Source organism: Aquila chrysaetos, chromosome 13 (assembly GCF_900496995.4).
Source record: "Aquila chrysaetos chrysaetos chromosome 13, bAquChr1.4, whole genome shotgun sequence".
Taxonomy (NCBI): domain Eukaryota; kingdom Metazoa; phylum Chordata; class Aves; order Accipitriformes; family Accipitridae; genus Aquila; species Aquila chrysaetos.
Window position 1 is genome coordinate 17,375,555 of NC_044016.1, and position 12,123 is coordinate 17,387,677.

The 12,123-nt window shown below is 42.9% G+C and overlaps 1 long non-coding RNA gene across 1 annotated transcript; it reads left to right on the forward strand.

The window, feature by feature from the left end:
• The first annotated feature begins 2,715 nt into the window (after positions 1-2,715).
• LOC115350517 lies at positions 2,716-11,492 on the forward strand. Its single transcript, XR_003926475.1, has 3 exons — positions 2,716-2,952; positions 10,088-10,227; positions 11,111-11,492. It is a non-coding gene; the product is annotated as an uncharacterized LOC115350517 (long non-coding RNA).
• The last annotated feature ends 631 nt before the right edge of the window (positions 11,493-12,123 follow it).

Below are 12,123 nucleotides of genomic sequence, written 5' to 3' on the forward strand. Positions count from 1 at the left end.
AGGACACTGTGCTCTTCATGCCTACCAATGGCATCAGTAGATGACTGGCTCAGCGGCTCGCTACAGCTGCGGTGCAAATGAGGGAGCTGCACAGTTACACAGCCACTCCACTGCCCTGCTACCCCACTGTTTGCATTACACCAGCATGGCTAAAGGGGGTCCTTTCATCCCCACAGTAGATTTGCTTCTCATTGGCACTTTGGGCATACAAGAGTAGGCAGCTGCAAAGTGCTAGATTATTTTCAGCGTCATAGACACCTGCTACCTTTTCCATAGCATGTGGGTTCTGAAAGTGCTGAGCCAAATTCCTTCCAAATGTTTGCATGGGCTCTTGAGACAAAGGTATAAGATGCCCTCACATCTCTTTGACACAACCTGAGACAGCAGCATCCTGTCCTCAGTCCTACCATTTCCACCGAGGTGCAAGCAGCCTTAGCTGCTGGCAACCAGGGAACATCTGTACACACACACCTCACCTGTCCTGTCCTGTCCAGTCCTTGGTCCACCTGTTAGACCCACAACTAACATATGTGGGGCTTACATTGTTTCCATATGGCCCCTTCTGACCCACTATTGTGTCCCATCCAAGTTGGCACAAGAGTAATCTCTGACTGAAATTGGTCTTGAGGGAGAAAGAAGAGTTCAGGAGGCTAAAAAGCGATATGTCATAAACAAGGTCTCTCACATTTTTTAAAGCAGAGACCATTCCCAACCTACGCACAACGAGCTCTACATGAAGTCACTTAGGATGGGTCTTCTTTGGGGCAGTCTTCCTGTGGCTACACAGTCATTACTTGGACTTCGCCCAACCTATTTTCATTCACAGACTCCTCACCGCCCTTCTATGAAGGTTGTGTTCCTCTGAATGAACCAGAAAGCTAAAAGGTAACCAAATGCGATAATCAGGCAGGGGCAAGTAGGGAAGAAGATTCTTTTGGTGCTTTGCTGAAAGCTAAAATGGATATGGTTGCTGAGCACATGGGGCATTCAGGGGTAAAAGCATGCAGGCTGCCACTGTAGGAGACGCTCTCTTCCAGCAATGAAGAAACCCTATTTTGTTGGAGTCAGGGAGCTGTCGGCTTATGGGATCAGGAAAGTTTGCAGATATAGATCATCATCTTAGAGATCTCCAGACATTCATACAGTGTGGCAGAAACAGCTAGAGAAGTTCCTAGGCAGATGAGGAGCGATTACCCATCCCAATCTCTCCCACTGCCTGAAGTGCCTGTCTTGGTTTCATTCCTTTGTAAATTGAAACAGCAGATAAAATCAATGAAACCAAAACCTTTAGGTTAATGATACCAAAAATAGCCATTCCCTTCCTGCTGGAAAGGTAGGTCAAAGCATTACAAAAGGCTATCGTGGTTTGTGACACATTTCCTGTGTGGCAACCAAGAGGCATTTCTGTAAGAGCTGTGAATGCAACTCAGTCGCCAGTGTAGGGGAGGGAGGATCTCTGTTGGTTTAGGGACAGGAGACCACCAGCTTCCAAAGGTTTGGAAATATCACTGATTTTTCACATGCCTAACAGAAAAGATTTCTCATGCTGGGCACCCGAATCCAGAGGCCACTTTTAAACGTTTTGTTTTTTCTGGCTGAAGTGGAAGAAACATTTCTAACATGCAGTCCATTCTTACAGGCACATTGACTTGAAAGTTAATCATAGTTCTGGCCTCAGATGGTTACAGTGCATCTGTTTCTCCATCTGTGGGAGTCTTAAAGGATACTTGATAGCTGTCCAAGTAAGTGCTTAAAAATTGTATCATCTAAAGGCAAAATAACAAGATAGCATAATCCAGAATGATCCCAAAGGAAATAGAGGTAGAATAAGTGTTTCAAGCCCTCAGCTATGCCCTATAGATTTCACCTGAAATACAGATTATTGTATGGCATGCATGAAGTGTTACTCATAGTAGATGTACACTGAAGATGTACCTACCTATTTTCATCAGGAAAATGCTATAGAAGTATACTTCCTGCTTTGCCATAGACAGGAATCTTACAATTAGGTAACATGTAAACAAATGTAAGCAAAAAATTTTTCAGTTATGTTATATTATATTATACTGTATTGAAACTTGGTGTGGCTGTCTGTAAGTAACCTTGTTTTGCAAATTGGTTTCGAAACAGCCAGCACACTTTTCCGTACCGGAAGCCCTTGATAAGTCAAGAAGAATGGTGCAAACTATTTACAGTCTCCTCCTGTCCTCCCTGTAATTCCAGGCAAGATAAATATAGAAATCTCTGGGGCTGAGATGTGAGATGCAGTATTGATGAGCAAATGTGGAACAGGCCTCACTCAAAACATCATTAGATCAGCTGGTGAATTAAGATGGACATGGAGCTAACTGAAATCCTGTTTGGATGGGGGGGGCTGCTGGGTCCCTTGCAGGCTTGTAGAGAAGCCAATAACGATGAGGACTGAGGCTGTGGGAAGTTTCAATTGATATGAAGCTTGATCCAAAGCTCAGTGAAGCTAAAGAAAATCCCCCATGGTGCATGAATACTGCATGTGTTATAGGACTTTCTTTTTTTGAAGAACAATTATCTCAAATGCAGAAACACAAGAGTTCCACTAAACCTCAGTCTTATTCTGAATGAGGGTTACGATGGATAAGAGGGAGGAAGGAGTTGCTTTTCCTCTCAAGGTGAATATGATGGTAAAGTTAATTTCTAGATCATTCCCCAGAGTCATATCCAAGGGGACAGAGAATTCAGTAAGGCTCTCTACATTGAGTTGTGAGAGATGAAGAAAGGGAGTCGGTACGCTATACCTGCCATGAGCAAGCAGAGAAAGAATAGAAGGGAACGGGCATGACCTCTTGCCTCATCCTCACCACATCTGCTCAGGAGAAGCAAGCCATCACAGACAGTCAGAAGACTGCATGTCTGCCACGAATGCAACACGTTCCCTCTCTTCTGGAACAAGCTGTGAGCACAAAGTATTGCGGTGTAAGTAAAACCTTTAATGAAGGTTGAGCTTTACAACTACACATATTAAGGCCCTATAGTAATAGTTTACAAACAGGAATCATGTGTTTTGCTTTGTCATAATAATAATCAGTGCTACTCAGGAGCTGTCCTACCATCACAGAAACTCAGTACTGCAGCCTGGAAAAACCTCTCTTTCTGACAAGACTCGAAGAAGCGTTGCTAACCATGTATATGATTGCTGGGCAAATGATATGGCAGAAGGCCATTGAGCAATAAGCCAAGTAGGTACATGGAAATCAGCAAGTAGTAATACGCTACCCTGGGAATAAATACCATGGTATGCAACACCACTGGGGACAAAATGTTAGTGCAAAATGTGTACATAATACTCTGAGCAGGGATAAGTATCTACAACACTGCCTACAATTACTAATGCCACACTCAGCAATTCTGTATTAAAATTGGTATTTGTTGTTTATCACATTGCTGAGGGCTGATTTATGATTTGATTTCAACTCCTAAATGAATTGCAATTATTTTGGCAGTTATTAATTGTGTAAATTGATGTGCAGGAGTTTATCTTGCAGTATTCAATCTGGTTTTTATGGCTGCTATTTTATTGCTCCGTGATTGCTCTTGGATTAGCTTTGCTTGCCAATACTTAGAAGCTAAAAATTAGTTTTAATATATTTGTTGGCTTAAATGTAAGATTGGGGGCAGGGGTTGTTTCATTTGTGATTTGGAGATTTTTCCTCTTCACCTTCCCGAGTTTTTTCTATTAATTTATAATCCAGTTGCTCCAAGTCTGTAGTATATTGATCTGTTTCATATAAAAGGAATAATAGCAATTTTCCCTGAATAAGCAATAACACTTGGTGATGCATCTTCTATTTAGGCAAGAAGGAAGAATCCAAGCAGGAACAGTGCTCCACAGGGAGGGGGAGGATTGTCACCAGCGCAACATTATAGCACTGCTATGAGTATCTCAGCCTAATGGGTTGGGCTGACAGGAAGACCTTGGCCTTTGCTAACACTGTGTGTCCTCCCTTGAATCTCTTTTTTCCTGGAGGGATGCTTCCACTGGGGAGGGCAGCAGTCAGAGCCAGAATCACTATCAGAGATCAAGGAAGCCACGGGAAAAGGGCTACTTCTAGTCTGCCTCCAGCAGAGTGAGAAGATTGGGATTAGCTGCCCAAGTCAAGGTTAACACTCTCTAAAAGAACATTAGAGGCATAATCTATGGGAAGGAAAAAGACCTATTTAAGCAAAGGCCATACAAACAAATGAAATACATTCACATTGGCAATTAGAAAGTTTCTAATTGTCGAAGCAGCGACCATCTAGAGCCAGTAAGAGAAATGGGAGGAAGAAAGCTACCTGTTTTTGAAGTGGTCCAATCTTTCTGGGTGCTGTGCCTCTGATAGAGCCTGGACTCAATAGCTTGCTCATACTGCTACATGAAGGCTCCCCTGTGGCATGATAAGGTCCTGGCACTTTGTGCAGTTTTCCACCATCCTGCTTGGTCTTGTGGTGACAAGGCAGAAAGGATTACCCAGATCCTTGGGCCTTTCCAAAGGGCTCTGACATATCCTGGTCAAGAGCAGACTGAATTTATAGTCAGCCCAAGCTGAGGCTGAGAGAACCTGGCCATCAGATGCTAGAGATCTTCAACTTCAAAGCACCCTTGGGAGCACTCCAGCAAGTAGAGCATAGACAGAGCCTGTGACCCTCGATCCTTTGTGAGTTTTGCAGTGATTAGTTATGGTGAGCTGATGTTTTGGGTCCTGCTGGTTTCCATGTACTTTCCAGTCTAAAGACACTGAACTCAGAGAGTTCAGCAAAGCACATAAATGGCCTTGGGCTTTGCTGAAGTGTGAAAAACCTCAGACTAGATTTCTACAATGCTCTATGAGTGTTGCTTTACCCCTGTGCCTCCATCCAGTCACTAGCCAAAAATTCTGTGGGAAACAGGGTCCTTGATGTCAGTGTAGAGTGGCAGGTGATTCCCTTATGATTTGGAGCGAGCTGAGGCTTTGACCATGAAACCTCACAGACTGGAACTGTGAGGAGAAAGAAGGAGAACATGCAATGTTCTTTCAAAAGGTTGCAGTTTCCCTAATATCTATTCCCTGGAACTATGTGGAAATCTTGCTAGATTTTCTAGACCTTTTGCTGCACGGAAGCATCCTCAAGGCTGTAATGCAGGTTTGGCTTATAGCCAAAATTGTTATTTCCAATAATAATGAGCTGATTGATTACTGCCATCAATTCCTGGCTGCTAGAAATTACAAAGAAAAAGATTTCAATTATTTTTCTAATGACAAGATAGAAAATAAATAAGCCCTGCCATTCTGGGAACAAAATATGTATGAGGCTAGTCCTGAAAACTAGGAAGTGGAAAATTGTACTTTCAGATACTGAAAAAATATTTTAAAAGTATGAAGTCACTTTGTAAAATTTAATAGAGTAAGTGAACATAATCTTAGTGGCTCAGAGATAGAGAACAAGCCTGTGATATAGTGACTAGTAGCAGCCCTTTGGGTAGGTATTGCTTATCTCACAGTATATTGCTGTCTCCACTAGGCCTGAACTTGTTAGACATGACACTTCAATCTCAGAGTGGATTACTGCAGTAGCTTTTTACCTCAGGACATACAAACTCCATCCTACTAACTTCACTATAGATAAATTTTCATGATACATATGAATTCCCTATTATGTACATCAAAACCCGATCATGACTGGAGTGTCAATAAGCAGAATGCAAGAATGTTTTGTAATTCTTTCATACTGCTGGGCGTTTATATGTACTTTTTATAAGGGGAGGAAATAGGTAAGAGTCTCATATTAAGCTGAAAGACAAGAAGATATGACAATATTTGTACTTTTTGATCTAATGTGGTGCAGAATAGCCTTTCAGTCTTGAATGGGGCCATACTCTTTTGCCTTGAGCCAAGGCAGACCCAACAAAGGACCACTGGCATTGCAGAAATTACTCCCACTGGCATGAGCTGCCTAGGAAACACAGACTGAGGAAAAGTTTACAGAGAGCGCAAGAGAGAAAAGAGTGAATTTTAAATGTCTGGAGGAAAAATTATCAAGAAGACAATATGCCCTCTTCTGGTGAAGGCTTAATCAAGTTTGGCCTCAGCCTTCTGGCTTGAGGAACATCAGATCCTGCTACCCAAATGACTGATCGTGTGCATTTTTTTCAGAAAAGCTTGCCTAATTGTAGAGAACTGCTGGTTGCCTGGCTTCTTTAAAAAAAGGCAAAGGCTGAATTTCAGTGTTGAACTCATTCACTGGTCAAGGTAGTGAAGTGAGTGTGGCTCTAAGGAGGGATGAAAGAAGACTGCAAATCATGAATGAGGATGGCAGCAAGGAGGAACCTGGTCATCTTCACTGAGTGTTTTAGAAAGAGAGTAGTTTGTCTGAGGATGGAGAATGTGAGGAGACGTGGAGGCAGCAAGAGAAACTACCCATGTATAAAGTTGAATCCAGATTCTTCTGAGAGGAACACAGTGACAGGACAAAAGGCACCAAGCATGGGTTGCAATGTGGGAAATTCTCATTCGTTATTAGGAATTTTTTTTTCATGGGGAGGATAGTGCAGCACTGGAATTGGTGCCCAGAGAGTCTGTGGGATCTCCAACCTTGGAGATACCCAAATCTTGACTGGATGAGACCCTGAACAAACATGGCCTTAGCAGGCCCTACTCTGGGCAAGTGGCTGGCCCAAATGACCTGCAGAGGTCCCTTCCAGCCTGATTCTGTGATTCTGAGTCAGATCCTACAGCTGGCAATGGAAGGACCTTGGCTATCATGCTTGGGGATGGGGCAGTGTGAGTCTCTGACTCATGGCTAGGCTGGAGTCACTGATGAATTCAGGGTATTTCATGACTGTATGTCAAGTTTTATGGGGAGCCTAACAGCTACAAACTTTTTGACTCTGCAAGGCAAGACATTATTTGCTGACTCATATCACTAATAAATGCTGGTATTTATCTTGTCCAGCATTGGCAGCTGATCCCTTTGAACTTTTCACGATGCTTTGGACCAGGGCAGGAGATTAGTTCCCTTGAAAATGCCTTTTCCATGCATGTTCTGATCCAAACTTTCAAAGCCTCCAGTTCCCCAGCTGAAACTTGGTCTGCAGGGAAAAATCTTCAAGCAAATGGCAGCTGGATAGATCAAAGCAAATGCTCTGGGCTACACCCTGCTCTTGAGGGATGCTCTGGGGACAAAGCTGTCTGTTGGTTCTTTGTCACAATGGTAATGGTCTAGGTTGCAGTGGATGAGTTGATGGATTGCTGTTTACGTCAATATTCTCTGCTGGAAAGCAAAATTCAAGGAACAGCTCTGGTATTTTACCTGCTTTATGTGGGAACGTGGTCACTGATGCCCATCATGCATACTATGGGTATGACTGAGACTCTGGTATCTCACACAGCATTTCAAAATTGAGAGCAACAACTTCAAGTGTTAAGCTTAGCTGTAGATGTGTTTTGTTAACGATATGATGTACCTATAACAGCTTTTTATAACTGAAGAATAAGAAGTGGACTTCTTATCATCTAGCTGGACAAGTGCCACTAACAAAGGGGCAGACATACTTTAATTTGGACACAAAAATCCCTATTTCAGTTATATTCAAAATGCAGAATTTCATGGAGGCGTGTTTTCCTTTGCATTTCCATAGCTTAGAAAGGAGGTTGGAGGCACTAACAACAATACCTCAGATTGCTGCAGCAGGTGCTTGTATGTTTATGCCCCAAAAACATTTTTTTGTCTCGGTATGAACAAGTGCATGTGTGTGCACTGCATGCAGGCTGATCACTCCTGTCATGCATAGCCTGGCAGAGATATGGTGTTTCCTACACAAACTGCCATCTCTTCCCAGCTCACGAGTGAAAGGCTAAACATTAAGCAGAGACTAACAAGATTCCAGTTCTGCAGCACTTTTTAATTTTCAGCAGTTTGTATTCTGCCATATACCCAACACTCTCTCCTAAGGGAAAAAAAGCAACGTAATTAACATGGGATACATTTTGTTCAATGCACTCTGTTTCCTTCCATTATTGTATTCATCAGAGGAACTATTTAGAGAGAAGACTTTTCACAGTATTGTGTATTGTCCAAGTTTTTTTAGTTGGCCAGGGGATTTTTTTGGTTTTTTATTTGTTTTTAAGAAAGAACTATTTCAGAGGTTACATTTTCAGAAGCCATTGGATTTCAGCCATTTCAGATACATAGTGAGAAGGGAGGAGACAGTAAGAACCAAAAAAGATTATTATTTTTCCCATTACCAGCAGGAACATCCTCATCTGAGTCCCATTAGAGAGGTAACTGCCTACATTAATAAAATAAACCAATATATAATCACTACTAGTCTTAATGCTGGGGCTGAATGACCTAATTTAGTAACCCATTTATGTTGTGTTTTAGTAGTGTGGCCTCTCACGTGTTATCTGAGTAAATAGAACAGATGCAGATGCTTGCCAGAGGTTCAGAGTCTCATAAACTTGTCTCTACAGTTTAGCTTGAATATGCCTTATAAATTCACTGCTCTTCATTTGCTCAACTCAAGCTTCAAAGCAAGCATGAAAGCTAGAAATGCAATATTTATACTTACAGATCCAGTTGTTGTCACTCAGATCAGTCAAACAGCAAGAATTAGCTAGAGAGAGAAACAAGAGTGGCACATAAAGTACCACTTTTATTAACAATTTTCCACTGGCTTTACTGAATCTGTCTTCCTTCAGTGTCTGAGACATGGTGAAGAGAGTTATCTTGCTATCTTTGTAGAGGCATTTTCAGTCTCCTGCAGATCTAGTTACCTAATTGAGGGACAACTAGTTTAGAGATGAACAAGACTTTTGCTCTGTGGTTTGTGTTTCTTTTTCTGGTTCCCTCTCAGTTTTCTGTACTTTTTCTGTATGGGGGAATCCATCTCCAGTGAAAGGTGCCTGTGTGCTTTGGAGTGCATTTGCTGAGGATGATGAGAAATAGCTGCTGTGTGTTGATAGTTGTAAATAAAAGCAAATCCGTGAGAAAATCCAGTAGCTAATCCAGTTCTCCAAAAAACACTGATGGACATAAATAAGGCAAAGCTTGTCACCCTTCAGCCCCTGCACCAGAAGGGTTCTCAGGTGAAGGCAGGTAACGTCTGTGTCTTGAGCAAATCCCTGAGCATGCTGGTCCAGCTTCACAGCAAACTGACTGGGTGCAGGCCACCAGCAACTTGGAGGTCAGCATGGAACCTGCATGAAAGGTAGCCGGGATGCTGGGGGAGGCAGAGACACCACAGCATCCTTCTGTGCCTGACAGCAGTCATAAAACTTGCCAGGGGAATGGGACCCACCAAGGGTGACTGTTGTTATCACTGCTCAGCACCATCTCTTTGCCAGTGTAAGAAATAATGACATCTGTCTCAAGATTTGTCTTTTTAACACCAGAGATATAATTTCTTCCTCTTCCATAATGGATTCATTTGAAGCCCTAACTTTCAGCTGGTTTTCCATGAGCATATTAATTTTTTGAGAATTAACTCAGTTTTTCCAGTTGCCTTCTTGATTAGTCTAATGAATATTTGTCCTTGTCTTCCCATCATCAAATACACTTTCCCAGATGATGGGGAGGTTCTTCTCTGGAGGAAAAAGATTCTTTTCTGACACAGAAAAGGATTTAAATGAAGATTTTTAAAGTGCCTAGTGATTTAGGGGTTCTCAATATTTCAAGTACTAAGTTTGAAACATTGTAAAGTGACAGCAAATGCTGGGTACCTGCCCTCTGATTCCTGATGCTATTTATTTGAGATATCCTAAACTGGTATACAAATCATCACTCATTTTTGGCCCAAAATGTTCAATCTAATTCTTTCTGCCTTTTGGAGAGAGAAGATTTCCCTTCTGCCTTGCTTTCTAACTAACTAATTAGCTAGGCTAAGGAGTTAAAAAAAAAAAATTGCACAACTGAAGGAACTTTCCTAAATAGGGCATGTCTGCCTACAGCCCAGGCCTGAGCACAGAGCCTAGATCCTATACTCACCTTGACTCTATACATCCAAGCTAACACCAACTAGTCACTGTACAGGCATGTTGGCAGATCTTCCGTACTTACCTAATGCAAATCTTCTCTCCGTCTTTCTGCACAGCGTCTCCTGTGATCACACATGAGACCTTGTGGTGCCCAGCTGCTGCTTTTTGCCCAGCCGTTCTGCAGGGCTCCATCATGCGTCTCGGCATCCCATGGCAAAAAGACTGGGGGAGGTAACTGCCATGCTTCACATCCAAGGTACAAATCATGTTACTTTTTACCTGTCCTGCTTAATACAATTCACGTATTTCCATTTTTAGATTTATTGTTTACTCTTGCTAGAAACCAAGGATGTTAATGCAGACTTCCTCACTCCCTAGACCTGAACACCCAAAGGCACTGTGAGTCTTCACCAAGCATTCCTTAAAGAACAACTCAATATGAGAAATCCTATTACAAATCCCACACAAATCCATGTAATCAGCCCTGCCAATCCACTGCAGACTGCAAACAGCCATAGGCAGGATTCCAAACAGTTAATTTCAAATAGCTCATTTTCTCTCATCTCCACACAAATTCCTGTCATGTTGCATTACATGTAAGCAACTCAGAAACTTAATGACATGCCTTTCAGTCAAAAACTAGTATGGCTTTTCAGTCTGAGCCGATTAATTGCAGTTTCTAACAATACAGAGTGATGCAGTCTGATTAGAGTTTCTGTTTTTCTTTGGGATAAAGTATTTTATGTGAATGTAAAACCACGTTTTCTGCTGGCATGACTTTATTGACTTCTGTGGAAATAGAAAATACTCATGTAAAATCCATAGTACATCATTGTTTGTGTGCTGTTGTAGTAAATAAATTTTATAAGCTTCTGTAAATTAGATGTGCCAGATCAGATTCCAGACCCTATGGAAATGGCATTGCCAATGAAGTGAGGCAATAGGAATATTTTGCTTTGGAGGATACACTTCTGAATTAATCTTTTAGCACTTTTGAAGGGGTTTTGAAGGGGTTTCCTACTTCCATTTTTTTCACTGCCCCTGTCTTCTTCCTGATATATTGCTCTTAAAACCTACTTGTCATTCTCTTTAGTTTCATTCCTATGTATTCTAGAGTTGTTTTTCTATTCTTGCTACAGGCATTGCTCTGGTGTTTTGTAGTGATCCTGTACACCCAAGCCCAGAAGCCCTGCAACACAAGTTCTGCTAGCTGCCAACAGGATTAATGTGAGGAACTTCCATGAAACCTCTCTGAATACATCCCTCACTAACCAGTATGTCCCTCAACACTTTAGGATAGGATCTTTCTCGTCCTTTTTTTAACCTCCAACTGCTCTCCTCTCATTTTTTAAAGCAAAGCATTGGAGAAAAGTCATTCAAGTGGATAATTAATGCATCGTTTGCTTGGGGTTTTTTTTTTTGGTGGGGGGGCAGAATCTCTCTGACATACTAATGCATAGCTGCTTGGCTGTATTGGTTTTGTGTGGCAAGGTTTTGGTAACAGGGGGGGTTACAGGGGTGGCTTCTGTAAGAAGCTGCTGGAAGCTTCCCCTGTGTTCGAGAGAGAGCCCATACAAGCCGGCTCTAAGACAGACCCGCCGCCGGCCAAGGCCGAGCCAATCAGCGATAGTGGTAACGCCTCTATGATAACATTTTTAAGAAGGAAAAAGTTGGGACAGGCAGTAAACGGCAGCCGGAGAGAGGAGTGAGAACATGTAAGAGAAACAACCCTGCGGACACCAAGGTCAGTGAAGAAGGAGGGGGAGGAGGTGCTCCAGGCACCGGAGCACAGATTCCCCTGCAGCCCGTGGTGAAGACCATGGTGAGGCAGGCTGTCCCCCTGCAGTCCATGGAGGTCCACGGTGGAGCAGATATCCACCTGTAGCCCGTGGAGGACCCCACGCCGGAGCAGGTGGGTTCCTGAAGGAGGCTGTGACCCCGTGGGAACCCTGCGCTGGAGCAGGCTCCTGGCAGGACCTGCGGATCTGTGGAGAGAGGAGCCCACGGAGCAGGTTTTCTGGCAGGACTTGTGACCCTGTGGGGGACCCACGCTGGAGCAGTGTGCTCCTGAAGGACTGCACACCGTGGAAAGGACCCATGCTGTAGCAGTTCGTGAAGAACTGCAGCCCGTGGGAAGGGCCCATGTCGGAGA